The sequence below is a fragment of the Sus scrofa genome, chromosome 8 (assembly GCF_054392235.1).
Source record: "Sus scrofa isolate SSC_HxYL_T2T_F1_AM1 chromosome 8, Sscrofa_HxYL_maternal_Yorkshire_Landrace_v2.0, whole genome shotgun sequence".
NCBI lineage: Eukaryota > Metazoa > Chordata > Mammalia > Artiodactyla > Suidae > Sus > Sus scrofa.
The window spans coordinates 66,211,569-66,229,062 of record NC_139390.1 but is presented as its reverse complement, the minus strand read 5'-3'; the positions used below and the strand labels follow the sequence as shown (position 1 = coordinate 66,229,062).

General features: G+C 37.6%; 1 long non-coding RNA gene across 1 annotated transcript in view; it reads right to left on the bottom strand.

The window, feature by feature from the left end:
• The window catches only part of LOC146400819 (uncharacterized), a 29,893-nt gene extending 17,934 nt beyond the window's left edge, over positions 1–11,959 (bottom strand). Inside the window, exon 1 of the long non-coding RNA XR_014812611.1 lies at positions 11,879–11,959. This is a non-coding gene — a long non-coding RNA (uncharacterized LOC146400819). The remainder of the gene's footprint in view (positions 1–11,878) is intronic.
• Between the last annotated feature and the right edge of the window lie 5,535 nt (positions 11,960–17,494).

The following is a 17,494-nucleotide window of genomic DNA, read 5'->3' as shown; positions in this document are numbered from 1 at the left end:
CCATGAGCTGTGGTGTAGGTTGCAGACGCGGCTCGGATACCACGTTGCTGCGGCTCTGGCGTAGGCTGGTGGCTACAGCTCCGATTCGACCCCTAGCCTGGGAACCTCCATATGCCACAGGAGCGGCCAAAGAAATAGCAAAAAGACAAAACAAAACAAAACTGATCAACAAATTCAGCCAAGTAGTAGGATATAAGATTAACATTCAGAAATCAGTCTAGTTCTCGGCATATAGGTCCTTCACCTCCTTGGTCAGATGTATTCCGAGGTATTTGATTTTGTGAGGTACAATTTTAAAAGGTATTATATTTTTGTATTCCTTTTCTAATGTTTCATTGCTGGTATACAGAAATGCAGCTGACTTCTGAATGTTAATCTTATATCCTGCTACTTTGCTGAATTTATTAATCAGTTCAAGTAGTTTTGGGGTTGAGTCCTTAGGGTTTTCTATATATAGTATCATGTCATCTGCATACAGTGACAGTTTTCTCTCTTCTCTTCCTATATGGATGCCTTTTATTTCTTTTGTTTGTCTAATTGCTCTGGCCAGGACTTCCAAATCTATGTTGAAGAGCAGTGGTGAGAGTGGGCATCCCTGTCTTGTTCCCGATTTGAGTGAGAAGGGTTTCAGTTTTTCCCCATTGAGTATTATATTTGCTGTGGGTTTATCATAAATGGCTTTAATTATATTCAGGAATGTTCCCTCTATACCCACTTTGGCGAGGGTCTTGATCATGAATGGATGTTGGCCTTTGTCAAATGCTTTTTCTGTGTCTATTGAGATGATCATATGATTTTTGACTTTTTTTTGTTAATGTGGTGTATGATGCTGATTGATTTGCGTATGTTGAACCATCCTTGTGAACCTGGGATGAACCCAACCTGGTCATGGTGTATAATTTTTTTGGTATGTTGTTGGATTCGGTTGGCTAAGATTTTGTTGAGAATTTTTGCATCTATATTCATCAATGATATTGGCCGATAGTTTTCTTTTTTGGTGGTATCTCTGGTTTTGGAATGAGGGTGATGGTGGCCTCATAGAATGTCTTTGGGAGTATTCCTTCTTCTTCAACGAGAACTATAAAACTTTAATCAAAGAAATCAAAGAAGATGTAAAGAAATGGAAAGATATTCCATGTTCCTGGATTGGGAAAATCAATATTGTAAAAATGGCCATACTACCCAAAGCAATCTACAGATTCAAGGCAATCCCTATCAAATGACCCATGACATTTTTCACAGAACTAGAACAAACAATCCAAACATTTATATGGAACCACAAAAGACCCAGAATCGCCAAAGCAATCCTGAGAAACAAAAACCAAGCAGGAGGCATAATGCTCCCAGACTTCAAGAAATACTACAAAGCCACAGTCATCAAAACAGTGTGGTACTGGTACCAAAACAGACAGACAGACCAATGGAACAGAATAGAGAATCTGGAAATAAACCCTGACACCTATGGTCAATTAATCTTTGACAAGGGAGGCAAGAACATCAAATGGGAAAAAGAAAGTCTATTCAGCAAGCATTGCTGGGAAACCTGGACAGCTGCATGCAAAGCAATGAAACTAGAACACACCCTCACACCATGCACAAAAATAAACTCCAAATGGCTGAAAGACTTAAATATACGACAGGACACCATCAAACTCCTAGAAGAAAACGTAGGCAAAACACTCTCTGACATCAACATCATGAATATCTTCTCAGGTCAGTCTCCCAAAGCAATAGAAACTAGAGCAAAAATAAACCCATGGGACCTCATCAAACTGAAAAGCTTTTGCACAGCAAAGGAAACCCAAAAGAAAACAAAAAGACAACTTACAGAATGGGAGAAAATAGTTTCAAATGATGCAACTGACAAGGGCTTAATCTCTAGAATATATAAGCAACTTATACAACTCAACAGCAAAAAAGCCAATCAGTCAATGGAAAAATGGGGAAAAGACCTGAACAGACATTTCTCCAAAGGAGATATACAGATGGCCAACAAACACATGAAAAAATGCTCAACATCGCTGATTATAAGAGAAATGCAAATCAAAACTACCATGAGATACCACCTCACATCAGTCAGAATGGCCATCATTAATAAATCCACAAATAACAAGTGCTGGAGGGGCTGTGGAGAAAAGGGAACCCTCCTGCACTGCTGGTGGGAATGGAAACTGGTACAGCCACTATGGAGAACAGTTTGGAGATACCTTAGAAATCTATACATAGAACTTCCATATGACCCCACAATCCCACTCTTGGGCATCTATCCAGACAAAACTCTACTTAAAAGAGACACGTGCACCTGCATGTTCATTGCAGCACTATTCACAATAGCCAGGACATGGAAACAACCCAAATGTCCATGGACAGATGATTGGATTCAGAAGAGTTGGTATATACACACAATGGAATACTACTCAGCCATAAAAAAGAATGACATAATGCCATTTGCAGCAACATGGATGGAACTAGAGAATCCCATCCTGAGTGAAATGAGCCAGAAAGACAAAGACAAATACCATATGATATCACTTATAACTGGAATCTAATAGCCAGCACAAATGAACATCTCCTCAGAAAAGAAAATCATGGACTTGGAGAAGAGACTTGTGGTTGCCTGATGGGAAGGGGAGGGAGTGGGAGGGATCGGGAGCTTGGGCTTATCAGACACAACTTAGAATAGATTTACAAGGAGATCCTGCTGAATAGCATTGAGAACTTTGTCTAGATACTCATGTTGCAACAGAAGAAAGGCTGGGGGGAAAATGTAATTGTAATGTATACATGTAAGGATAACCTGACCCCCTTGCTGTACAGTGGGGAAAAAAAAAAAAGAAATCAGTCTAATTTCTTTATACTAACAATGAAATATTAGGAGTACAAAAATACAATACCTTTTAAAATTGCACCCCCACAAAACCAAATACCTGGGAATACACCTCACCAAGTAGGTAAAAGACTTACATGCCAAGAACTCTCAAACATTAATCAAGGAAGTTAAAGAAGATGTAAACAAATGGAAAACTAGTCCATGCTCCTGGGTTGGAAAAGTTAATATTGTAAAAATGGTCCATACTACCCAAAGCAATCTACAGATTCAAGGCAATCCCTATCAAATTACCCATGGCATTTTTCACAGAACTAGATCAAACAATCCAAAAATTTATCTGGAACCACAAAAGATCGAGAATTGCCAAAGCAATCCTGAGGAACAAAATCCAAGCAGGAGGCATAACTCTCCCAGACTTCAGGCAATGTTACAAAGCCACAGTCAACAAGACAGTGTGGTACTGGTACCAAAACAGACTTACAGAACAATGGAACAGAATAAAGAACCCAGAAATAAACCCAAACACCTAAAGTCAACTAATCTTTGACAAAGGAGGCAAGAATATAAAATGGGAAAAAGACAGTCTTTTCAGCAAGTATTGCTGGCAAACCTCGACAGCTGCATGCAAATCAGTGGAACTAGAACACACCCTCACACCATGCACAAAAATAAACTCAGAATGGCTTAAAGACGTAAATATAAGACAAAACATCATCAAACTCCTGGAAGAGATAATAGGTAAAACATCCTCTGACATCAGCCTTACAAATGTTTTCTCAGGTCAGTCTCCCAAAGCAACAGAAATAAAAGCAAAAATAAATCAATGGGACCTAATCAAACTGACAAGCTTTTGCATGGCAAAGGAAACCAAAAAGAAAACAAAAAGACAACTTACATGATGAGAGAAAATAGGTTCAAATGATGCAACTGACAAGGGCTTTATCTCTAAAATATACAAACAACATATACAATTCAACAGCAAAAAAGCCAACACCCCACTTTAAAAATGGGTAAAAGACCTGAACAGACATTTCTCCAAGAAAGATATCAGATGGCCAACAAGCACATGAAAAAATGCTCAACATCACTGATTAGTAGAGAAATGCAAATCAAAGCTACCATGTGGTACCACCTCACACCAGTCAGAATGGCCATCACTAAAAGTCCACAAATAACAAATGCTGAAGGGGGTGTGGAGAAAAGGGAACCCTCTTGCACTGTTGGTGGGAATGTAAGCGGGTACAACCACCATGGAGAACTATATGGAGGTACCTTATAAAACTATACATAGGACTCCCATATGACCCAGCAATCCTACTCTTGAGCATATATGCAGACAACACTTTCCTTAAAAAAAAAACGCATGCCCCCACATGTTCACTGCAGCACTATTCACAATAGCCAAGACATAGAAACAAACTAAATGTCCACTGACAGATGACTGGATTAGGAAGAAGTGGTATATATACACACTGGAGTACTACTCAGCCATAAAAAAGAACAAAATAATGCCATTTGCAGCAACATGGATCGAACTAGAGACTCTTGTACTGAGTGAAGTAAGTCAGAAAGAGAAAGACAAATACCATATGATATCACTGATATCTGGAATCTAATATAGGGCACAAATGAACCTTTCTACAGAAAAGAAAATCTTGGACTTGGAGAATAGCCTTGTGGTTGCCAAGGGAGGAGGGAGTGGGATGGATTGGGAACTTGGGGTTAATAGATACACACTATTGCCTTTGGAATGGATTAGCAATGAGATCCTGCTGTGTAGCATTGGGAACTCTGTCTAGGCACTTATTATGGAGCATGATAATGTGAGAAAAAAGACTGTATACATGTATGTGTATCTGGATTACCACACTGTACAGTAGAAAAAATAATGTATGGGGGAAATAAAAAAATTAAATAATAATATAAAATTTAAAAAAATGAAATACCATATGATCCCACAGTCCCACTCCTGGGCCTATATCTGGACAAAACTTTTACACAAAAAGATACACGCACCCCTAAGTTCATTGCAGCACTATTCACAATTGCCAAGACATGGAATCGACCTAAATGTCCATTGAGAGAGGAATGGATTAAGATGTGGTACACATACACAATGGAGCACTACTCAACCATAAAAACAAACAAAATAATGCCATTTGCAGCAACATGGATGGAACCAGAAATTCTCATACTAAGTCAGAAAGAGAAGGACAAACAGCATATCACTTATATGTGCAATCTAAAATATGGCACAAATGAACCTACCTACACAAAAGAAACAAACTCAAGGACTTGGAGAACAGACTTGTGGTGGCCAAGGGGGAGAGGGGAAGGAGAGTGATGGACTGAGAGTCTGGGGTTAATAGTTGCAAACTATTGCATCTGGAGTAGATAAGCTATGAGGTCCTGCTGTATAGCACCAGGAACTACATCTAAGCACTTGTGATGGAACATGATGGAGGATAATGTGGGAAAAGAATGTATATGTATGTATAACTCAATCACTTTGCTGTACAATGGGAATTGACAGAACTCTATAAATCAACTATAATAAAAAAAAATTGCCCTGGTCAACCACACAGATGCCTTCAAAGGCAAATCCTATATTTATTTATTTATTTTGCTTTTTAGGGCCGCATTTGAGGCATATGGAAGTTCCCAGGCTAGGGGTTGAATCAGAGCTGGAGCTGCCAGCTTACACCGCAGCCATAGCAACAAAGGATTCAAGCCAAGTCTGCTGTCTACACCACAGCTCATGGCAATTCTGGATCCTTAACCCACTGAGAGAGGCCAGGGATCAAACCTGCATCCTCAGAGATACTAGTCGGGTTCATTGCTGCTGAGCCACAGTGGGAATTCCACAAATCCTATATTTAAATGGGACTTTCAAGGACACTTGTATTGACCACCTATCACACACTGACTCCCTTTCTGTTCATTCTTTACTCAGGGCAGAGGAGGGCTTGGCAAGTGCTGTGTAATCTATCTGGAAAAACTACAGAAACACTGCTAGGCAGAGTCTTGTTGGATTTATCACCTTCCTGCCTCTCTAACTTTAAGCTGGGAAGGGCATTTACCACTTATTTCCTGTACTTTCCAGGTGTCACTCATCAGTAGTTTAAAAAATAAATTCTGCTTGCTTCATAACAATATTAATATTTACTTAACACTGAAAGATATTCTTCTTTGCCAAAACCAGAGTAAGTGTGTAAACAATTCTATCCCAACTGAGTTCTGAATGCAAGCACAGTAATTTTTCTTAGGTCCACTCCTAACCTGTAACTAGCTGAGCCCTCTGATTGAGAAGGGAAAAACTATTTCAGCCCTCTGGGATCTTTCATTTTTTTTTTAAGGCAGAGAAACTTATATCCCTTCTGGTTTATCAGGTTCAACCCCATTCTTCAGTTTGAATTTCTTCAGTTGATCCAATTTCCCGGTAGCTTCATTCTTGTTTTTCTCTTCAGCTCTGATCTGCTTTACCAACAATGAGAGTCTGGGAGCTTTTTGAAAAAGCAAAGGATTTCAATAGAACATATGAATTCTTTACTCCAGATCACTTCCATTTTCACTTACTTCTGGGCCTACATGTCCTGTTCTACTGTCCCAGGTGGAACTAATAAAAATCCATGAGACTGAATACATTTCTCCTGGATTTATGTACATTTATGAAATTGGAAGAGTCAGAGAGATCTTCTGTTTTTTTCTATCCTTGTTCCAATACAGTGATTGGCAAACTTTTTTCTGTAAAGGGCCAGTCAGCAAAAATTTTAGGTGGTACAGGTCTTATATCCTCTCTGCCCCAACATCTCCACTCTGGCTTTGTAGATGGAAAGCAGCCATAGACAAGATGTAAATGAATGAGTGTGACTGTGTCACCATAAATTTTGCAACGAATCCTGAAATTTAAATTTCACATAATTTTCATATGTCACCAAATATAATTCTTCTTTTGATATTTTTAAAAACCACTTAAAAATAATACCCATTTTCATTAGTGGTTTTTAAAAAAAAACAAGACCCAAAACACCAAACCTGTAGTGGGCTGGATTTGGCCTCTGGAATATTGTTTGAGGGCAGTGAATTAGTCCCCTTATAGATATACTATTCTTTACAGCTCTAAGTCCCGATGCAAGGCTTGAATACAAATTAAAAAGTGGCTTTTCTCTGCCTGTAATCTTTTACATTTCTATTCAATGTCTGTAGTACATTCCAACATCTATTCACTTTGTGAAATATTATTTCTGGTCTAGTTTCCAAATTCTTTTGGTAAATAATGTACATAAATAATACAAACGTTTTTTTTTTAAAAAAATTCTAAGTCTCTTGTTAGCACCAAGCCCTTCAAAGATTTGGTATTGACCATAGGGAGGTGGGAAGAAGCCACTCACTCATCTACACAACATGAACATGGAACTCTTCTTCTAATAAGGACTCCAACTTCTTAAGACACTAAATATGAGGATGGTGGATATACATGTCAATAAATGGGCAAGGATTATACTCTATTGCAACACTTCAAAGGGATTTTTTTTTTTGTCTTTTCTAGGGCCACACCCACGCAATATGGAGGTTCCCAGGCTAAGGGTCTAATCAGAGCTGTAGCCACTGGCCTACACCACAGCCATAGCAACGTGGGATCCGAGCTGCATCTGCGACCTACACCACAGCTCACGGCAATGCCGGATCCTTAACCCACGGAGCGAGGTCAGGGATCGAACCCACAACCTCATGGTTCCTAGTTGGATTTGTTAACCATTGCACCACAACAGGAACTCCAAGGAATGTTATATATTTTTTTTCCCCTCAATGTAGTTGGCCCATTTTTAGGGTCCCTTTGTTTGGATATATGGCTTGTGTTTCTCCTTCTAAATATATCTTTTTCTTAACTTTGTACCCATGATTTCATTGTACTGTCATCTTCATAACGGTTCTTTGATTCTCTTTTTTTTTAAAAAATATTTTCTGGCCATGTCTGCAGCATGCAGAAGTTCCTGGGCCAGGGATCGAACCCACGTCACCGCAGTGATGCACCAGATCCTTAACCTGCTGAGTCATCAGGGAACTCCTTCTTTGACTTTCTAATTCAGAGAAACTGGATTATATTACCATTCTATATCCCTAAAAGTTCTGATTTTTATCCTAGGATTATTTCAAAATCTTAGATGAACCAACCAAATGTATCTCTTTTGATTCCTGGACCTAGGCGTCTGTAGAATTTCAGTGCCTGAATGATAAAGCTCCCGCTAATAAAAATTCAGTACACAGTTATAATCCTTTTTCACTATGGGTTTCACTTTTGTTCACCATCCGAACATCAGAAAATATCCCTTTCTCTTCATGCCACTCTAGCCCACATGACTTCTTTTTTCTCTGGACCCCCTCCTTTCCTCTCAGGTTTATTATTTTTGTCTACTTGGTTTCTTGTGGCAAGTTTTTCTTCATGTCTCACAACTTTTCTTTCTGTAGCTCCAAAGACCTGGACTGCACAAGATGGGATGTTTGGGAGGGAGAAGCTGAAGGAGCAAGTCCACATTATTGTGATTATTGGACTTGAACTAGGAGTATTTCCATATTATTAATCTTAGAATTCACTACATTATCAGTAACTAAAGGAAGTGGGAACCAACAGTTTCTTTCAAATAAAAATAGTAATAACTATAATAAAAATAGATATCAGAAATATCTAAATATCTGTTTCTGTTCTTCAATTATATATATATAATTTTTTTTGCTCCATATATTTTTATTAAATCATAGAAAACTCATCTGTATACAAATTTTTCCACTTTGGGAGAACTGGACTATTAAACAGCTGGGTAACAAAACAGTTGGAAGATACATCGCACTTTAAGCAGAGATAAGTTTTAAGTTGTCATTTTTTTTTTAAATGTTAAAATAATCGGTAACAGGCTATTGGCCTTTTTCACCTTTGGGCCAGAGGAATAATATCTCTTAACCCCCAATTCTCTTTAAGGATGTTTTTCATTACTCAAATCAACCATGAGTTTACAGGATGGTTAACGTGAAATCTTAACACAAAATCAATTTATTTTTCCCAACTGTGGGCTTTTAGGATATTATAAATGCCAAATTTCAGGAGATGGACTCCTTTCACAGGACTGATTGAGCGTCTTTTCTACATGAGCAAATGTGTATAATGGTGTGGAATATATTTCAGAATAAGTTAAATATTAAGACATACAGTATGGCAATAACGTACTACTTTTCTTCCTACCATGTAAATTCCAAAGTTCATCCTAATCTTACACATTTATAAAAGGGTGAAGACTGAGGGATCCAGTGCTACTGAAAATGCACAACGGTCAGAACCACATTCTCCAATGCTTTGGTCAAATATGAACGAATGGTCCTGCCAGAATCGTGCCTGCATTTGCTCCACGGGGGATCTAAATGAACAGACTGAAGTTCATCAAACAAAAATTATATATATATAGATATATCTATATATATCTATATATAGATATATTTTAAGGGACTCTGATTTTAGGGACCATTTAAAGAAACTACCTCTTACCTCTCACTTCAGAGGTATATACTCTTGTTCAGGGAAATAACCTGTTTACTTGCTATCAAAATTCAAATATTAGGATGATCACTTTATTTCTATATTAGATTTTCTTCCAGTTAGAGCAAGAATATCATGTGAATAAACTCTAGATACATTTAAAATATCTGTATTATTTTTAAATGGAAAAGTTGTTGATTCATGAGAACTAGAATGAATCTAAAGTTAACATTCATTGAATATTAAATGAAATAGAAAGTTGTAACACTTATGGGCCTGGAAGGGCTCTGACAAATCTTCTAAATTGCTAAACCAGACCTTTTTGTACTTAGCTTACACACAGTTTTTCCTCACACCTAATATAAATATCTGCAGTAACTTTTTGGTTTTAGAAGTCTGTAAATATCAAGCAATTTGCATAGGAAAAATGCACCAATATCACCAGCATTTTTTCACTTAAAATTTGTACTTTAGTGTCTCAGTCCTAAAACTAGCATTTCAATATAGAAAATTTTCATGAGGGTGCAAAATTTCCTTGTATTGGCTAGTATAGGTCTTAGCTAACTTTTCAAGTGTCCTCTCTTCAAGTGTCTCATGAGGATATGGTATTTTGTCTTTATACATTCTCTTCCTGCCCATTGTACCCTCAGGCTACTTCACCAATTTGAGCCACAAGCACCTTCTCCCATGGCAATCCATCCGTTTTCAACCAGTAAACTTGTTGGTCTGCAGAATGAATTGTCAGACCAAGTTTTTTCTAGTGCCTTTCTTTTTATATCTCAGCAAGTTCAATATATGGTTATTTTCCATTTTTGCTCTGCCTTTTCTAAGCAAACATTTTCTTAAATAAGCAGGTTAGAAAGTCAGAAAGAGATGCTGAAATTGCTACAAAACAACACTTCCTATTGAGCAGTGGCTTTCCATGTGTTCTTTCCTTTTCCTCACCAAGACTTTATTAGGTGGGTACTATTTAATCTAAATGTAAAATATGATGCTAAAGAGGGGATTTTTCTGGTCAAATGTAATAATAAGTAAAGAAGATTGAAGTACCTCACTGCCATTATAATCCTTCTCCTTATTATAGGCTGAACTCGTGTATTAACTTGCTTCATGATCTTGCCCTAGTTCCTTAACTGTATAATTTTTCTGGTTACTGATTGTTAAGATAACAGCATCTATCTTTTCTTTTTACTTAACACAGTATCAAACCGACTACAAAATGAAAATATGTAAACATCCATCAAATGTAAAATATTTGCACATGACCATTTATGTACCCCTGTCTCATTCTCTACTCTTCCTTCACTTTTGCCTGTATCCATGAAGTATACTATTTTTCTTTATCTTTTGGAGAGTAGGGAGGGGAGGGAGTGGGACAGGGGGAGAGAGAGAGAGAATGAGAGAAAGAGAAACATGGCTTCTTAGACATATCAGAGAGAGGAATTCTTACATTGTGAACTTGAAATCATAGCAAGTAATATCTAGTGCTCTTAAAAAGTACCAAGAAATCTCAATCAGAATCCTTATGAAGACTTCTTATTCTTTCTAAATTAAAACTGATTTTATTACAAACACCACACACAGGTACTTCCATTTGAAAATTTAGAAATAAACTAAAGCATGTTACTGAAATTGCTTGTTTTCCACTGGACTTGGAATTAGAGATATAATTATCAATGAGGCTATGTTCTCAATATATTTTCTATCCAATAGAGAAAATGCACACACCTTTACTCATAATTACAAATTAATGAAAAAAGTACTAAAATTGAGTGTTGTGTTTACAAAGCAAATAGATTTATCCAATCTGAAGGGTTTAGTATGGAATTTGGAGAGGATGAGGAGACAAAAGAGAGGGTAAAGGACTAGTATTTGGAGGAAGAATGGAGGCTATTTCACAATAAGAGGTGACATATGGGAGCTCCCATTGTGGTTCAGAGGTTATCCAACCTGACTAGCATTCATGAGGACATGGGTTCGATCCCTGGTCTTGCTAAGAATCTGGCGTTGCCATGAGCTGTGATACAGACTGCAGATACAGCGCGAGTGGCTTGGATCCTGCATTGCTGTGGCTGTGGCCGGCAGCTGTGGCTCTGATTTAACCCTTAGCCTGGGAACCTCTACATGCCACGGGTGCAGCCCTAAAAAGCCAAAAAAAAAAAAAAAAAAGAAGGAGTGACCTATGACTTGCTCAAAGCCACACTGCAAAAACTGGACAAGTGAATCAGTGACTGAATGTTCTATTCTGATTAAGTTAATAATCAGAAATTTTGTTAAATGTCTGTTGTGATTGGAATTTTAAGTCATTGAAATGTGAGACAATTTACAAAATCCAGAGATTCACAAGTTTCTAAGAGCCATCAGATTATGACTCCCTTGTCTTTAAAAGGATAGTTGAAGAAAAATTTTAACATTCATTTTCTTGAGAACTTTCTTGTTGAAAGCTGACCATTTCCCAGATGTAAACAGTCCATTAGCTTTTCTGGATTTGGGCCTGTTTCAGGAGTGTAGATACTTACTGGACAGATGGTGACTTCAATCTCAGCTTAGTCGACTATACTTCTTACGAGAATTGACAAATAGTCAGTGTGACCTTGAAGTTGTTGAATGTAGGAATTACCCTGGACAGAGAAGATGAGTTCAAGTTTCATCACTCAATTCCTTATTGATTCGTTCATTCATTCATCTACTTATACATCTTGCTTTCATCTGAAATGAAGCAAACCCTTTCAGAGAAGGATAATAGTACTCAATTTTTAGTTAAAATTCATGTCAGTACACATCTTCATTATAGTGGGAATGTTTACATCAGGAACAAGCAGCTACTTGTAGCCCAGAAAGAGGACACTGGTGTGATGCTTTTTACATAGTACCTGTTGGTACAATGACCCTCTTTTCCCTTCCTCTGAGGTTTCTGTGTTTTTTAAAGATAATTTATCATTATTTGAGGTTTTTAAGTGGCTTTTCCTCAAATACCACAGGGGGAGCATGTGATTCATCCCTGGCCAATCACAATATATCATTTTTCTCCAGGCACATTGATCAAGTGAGGAAAAGACAAATGTTTTCCTATTGGTTGGGACAGTCCCTGGGACACTTTTTTTTGAGCTATTGGTAAAGAGGCTTTTCCTCTCTTCGGTGTCTAACAGGTGCTGTGTAAGCTAAAGCTGTTATAAAACATCGTTTTTTGCTCCAAATAGAAGAGTCAGCCTGAGTGTAAAGCCAACTGGGAGTAAGGATGGGGGGAAGCAGAGATGAGAGAGAGGAACTACCGGATCTAGCCAAGTATACCCAACTCTCCCCTCTGAGCCTATTTGCATTTCAGTTAATTTAAGATGAATTTCACTGACTGTAAGATTCTTGACAAATACAACACCTAAAATGTGCTTTGATGATGAAAGCAGAACAAACGCACCTCTTTTTCTTTTCCTGGTAATTATAAAAAGGTGGCACACTTCTGATATTTAAAATCTAAGAAAAGGAAGTTAAAACATGGTGTGTCTATAGTTTTGGTTTTCATGGTTGAATTCTGGATCAAGATCATTTCAAAAAATTTATATAAATTTATTGTATATTTATATATATAAATTTATTATATTTGAAAAAATATAATGATTTTAATCAGAGCATGAGTTATATCTGGCATCCAATTCTTTAAGGGTTTTTCCTATGTTTTGAAATTTTATTAAACTCTGATCAGCCATTATGATTAGTATTGTGATTAACAGTTAAATATGGAAAAGAGCAGCTGTGTTTTAAAAATACAGTTATGCAAATATTGAATTCAGTAACATTTTAGAAAATGCCTTGGGTATAATGAAATATACAAAAAGCCCAAGAATCAAGGCAAAGCTTTGCATGTTGCTTTAGTTCTGAATGAGCTAAGCACATTTTATTTTAGAAGTTGGATGATGGGCATAAGAAGCGGGACAGGGAAAGTGGAGCTCAACAAAGCCTAGAAAACAGGAAAGGTGCAGAGGCTTAAGAGTGTGAGGATCAGGGTTGCCCCATGGCTCTCTGGGATCAGAGATATACTGAAGTCAATGGATGAAATAGGGGCACCTTGGGTCAAGGAAACTGAAGGCTAAGATGGAAACTTGGTTAAGCCAGCAGTCACACAAAGGAAGGACTCATAGATATTACACAAGAGGAAAAAGAGTCAAAATCCACAAAAAGGGTATTTTTTTTGTTTATTTTTTGTTTTGCTTTTTAGGGCCACACCCATGGAATATGGCAATTCCCAGGCTAGGGGTCCAATAATCAGAGTTGTAGCTGCCAGCCTTCACCACAGCCACAGCAATGCAGGATCCTTAACCCACTGAGCGAGGCCAGGGATTGAACCTCTGTCCTCATGGATGCCAGTCAGATTCGTTAACAGCTGAGCCATGAACTCCAAGTATAATTTTGTTATACTGTTTTTCTAGGATGTCGTTGTACAAGGGTTTGGGAGCTTAAAAATCTGTTGCTATTTAAAATCTTTCTATAGCTGCCAGATATACTTGGGGAGTCAAGAAATAAATCTACATACAGGGAGCAAAGCACAAGCATTGGGACAGATATGCATGAACCTGACTCAGAAGAGGTTGAGAGAGAGAGTAGACTACTAGACTCCGTATCATATTGATAAACAAAGGCAAAGAGGTAAATGGAATAATCTTGCTGTAGGGTCTGTTTTACCAATGAACTTGGCATAGTTCCACACAGCAGTTAACAAATGTTTTCGGTAAAGAGCCATATAGTAAACATTTTAGGGTTTGTAGGCATATGATCTGGGTCTCATCTACTCAAATGTGGCTTTAGCACAAAAGTGGTCATAGGTAATACAGAAATTAATGGGTGTGGCTGTATTTCAAGAAAATTTATGGACAAAAATGTCAGTGTAGTCTGTAGACCCTGGTGGAACAGATAAAAGTATGCATGACTGGTATTCCTGGGGATAAAAATAAATGCCCTGATGGGAAGTGTCTGTTGAGTTCTGTAGTATAAATACCACCAGCATGGCCAATTTCAAACCACCAATGGTCTAAAAATCAACTTTCAACATTTCTGAAAATTAACAATTCGCACGTGGGAGCCAGTTTAGGACAAATGCAGGACACACCCAAATGCTCTCCTACAGAGAAGTGAAACAAACCAACAGAACCCAAACTGTGTCCTGACCATGGGTTTTTAAGATTCTGCAATCTTACATTACTCTTTTTTCCATCTTTCCTTGTCCTTGCCCTCCCCCTACCATCTGTTTTCTGGAGTCACATTCCCAAAAAACCATTTGCATGCATGCCTTTGGCTTGGGCATAGCTCAACCCTAGAGTTAAAAACATTTATATTTTCTATTCTTATTTATTTAATGGCTCATTTACTTGTATTTCCCTAATACACAGTAATAAGGCTTTGCTCAAGCACCTATATTATAAATTATCAAGGGGTTATTTAAGAAAAGTAGACACCTAGAAATCAGTTGATGAGTTTATACTGTAGATCTATAATAGAAATGACTACATATAATGAGGTGTTCACAATCAAAGGGAACATAGTACAAAAGACAACATGTTGAGGGGGAGACCACAAAATAGGCTGCAAGAGAACATAATTATGAAACAAAGAAATGAGAAACAAGTCTGGGATCATTTAAGGCTGGATAAAAATTCTAGGTCCAACTACTCCTTATTAGACCATTTTCATAATGAACCAGTTAAAAAAAAAAATCGAAGCGAATATGCACTTGGTGCTAAATGAGTTTAGAAATAAAACAAAGCTGCGAAAGCCTTCTTTTATCGCCTGTCAAATTAGAAAAACCAAGTAGGTCTTTGTTCTTGTAATAGTCTATTTGCTTAAACACATAGACAAGTGGCAGGGGAATCATTTAAATGTTTGCAGGCAGTCAACCGCATTAAAGAATCACAAGAAAACAGGCTGAACTCTGCAGTCAAACTGCCAACTTTATTCTAATTAATAACCCTAAATTGTGTAGCTATTCATGGATTGCTTACATTTGGGAGATACAAATGTTGAGGTTAGAGGCTGAAATTAAAGTAAAACAAAACCATCACTGTATGTTAAAATGTTGGTATTCCATGTAGAGGTAAAAAGAGATTGAACATCCGTTGAAATTTAAAAGATTTTGTGATACAAAGAGCATGTGACAACTGGAATGCTTTTGTTTCATGGTTATCTCATACTCCTATCTTCATGTTGGTCTCTCTCTCACTAGCTTTTCATGGAATCACCCTGTTATCCATCTAGCCTGACGTTTTCCTCCTTAAGAGTTGCATAGAGATGCAAGATATGAGAATGGGGTACATGGACTGCAAAAGATCACTACTAAGTTCTTTTTAAAATGTGTGAAATTCTAAGTATTTAAGGCAGCAAGATTTGGTGTCTGTCCTCTAGAAACTTACAGTTTCTATTTCTGTTTTCTCTGCTTCACTTTCATGGGAGGATCTTGCTCAAACTTTACTGAGACAAAAGTTTTCCGAAAGCCGTTTGGAATTTTAAATTTCAACTTAAATAATTCAATTGGATAATAATTCAATAATTAAATAATAAGGCACATCATAATTTCTGCCTTAATGTGTTAGGGCTGCTATAACAAAAATACCCTAACCAGGAGGCTTATAGACAGGAAACTGTTTCTCACAGTTCTGGAAGCCAGGAAGTCCAAGGTCATGGTGCTGAGAGATTTGGTGTCTAATGAGAGCTCACTTCTCATTGACAGAGGCCCTTTCACTTTAACCTCACCTGACACAGGACAGAAGGGGTGAAGGAACTTTCCTGGCTCCTCTGAGGGCACCAATCCCACATAAGAGGGTTCTGCCCTCATAAGCCAATCACCTCCCCAAGACCTTCCACCTCCTAACACCATCCCTTGGGAGTTAGGATTTCAACATGTGAATGGGGGAGAGGCACAGACACTCAATGTACAGTAAATTCCATGTACAGATCATGTGTCAGACGCCCCTCCTCACTCCCTCCTCCTTTGAATACACTGTTTTATCAGAGCACCTGGCCCAAGGAGAAAAAGTGATAAACTTAAAGAATTTTGAATAAGTAGGTGGGAATTTAAATAAATAAGCAATTACACTATAGGGTGGTAAGAAATTTAATACCTCCTTTTCTTGTTGAGAAGTATAAAGTAGCATGCTCAAGATGGCAGGGATATGTAATATGAAATTTAGGATTTCACCTCATTTGTATGACTCTCTTTCCTCTGTGGTCTTTCTACCCTTCCACACCAGAGAAGAAATGCATAGAGTGATTTGATAAGAATTCATACATTTTGATGAGGGAACTGTAAGAGTGGAAAAAGGAGAATGAACTAAAATAGTTTATAAAAATGTGATACCTAATGGCTGAAGAGGAAATCTTTACTGTTTGACCAACTGTGTTGGTGTCATTTAATTAGCTCATAAGCCTTATCTTCCACAGAGTAGGATCCTGCCCTTCTGTAGAAAGACAGTTATTTTTAAAAATTTTACTTTATTCAAGTATAGTTGATTTCAGTGTTGTGTTAATTTCTACCATACAATAAAGTGATTGCTATATTCTTTTTCATGTGCTTTTCCATTATGGTTTATCACAGGGTATCACAGGATATTGAATATAATTCCCTGTGCTACACATAGGATCCTGTTGTTAAGAGGTAGCTATTTTTGTTCTATATGATCCTAGGTCTTTGTCCATAGTCATCTGGCCAATTAGTCATTATCTCCTGGGAATTTGGAATTTGCATTCAGGAATGGCTGGTAAATATCTACAACCGGCTGAAAATGCAGTATGTATTAAATGCAAACCGCAGACCATTTAATGCAAACCATTTAAGAGAAAATTGTGATGTAGACACAAGCACAAATGAAGGATGCTGTGAAGACACAGCAAGCAGGTGTCACCAGACTGACATTCAGAGAGAGGAAGTCGCAGAAAGAGAATGGAGTGGACATGCAGAGAGAGGCGGAAACAAACCCTGGGGAGACAGAGTACTGAGGAAGTAATCCGAGGCTTTCTGGATTCTGAGTTTAGGGACTTGCTGAAACCAAGCTAAAGCCTTCCCTTAGGTCCTATGAGATACGTCTTGGTTCTTACCTTAGTTAGCTTTAATTGGTTTTTATTAATTGCAAATTTGGCTTTTATTATAAACT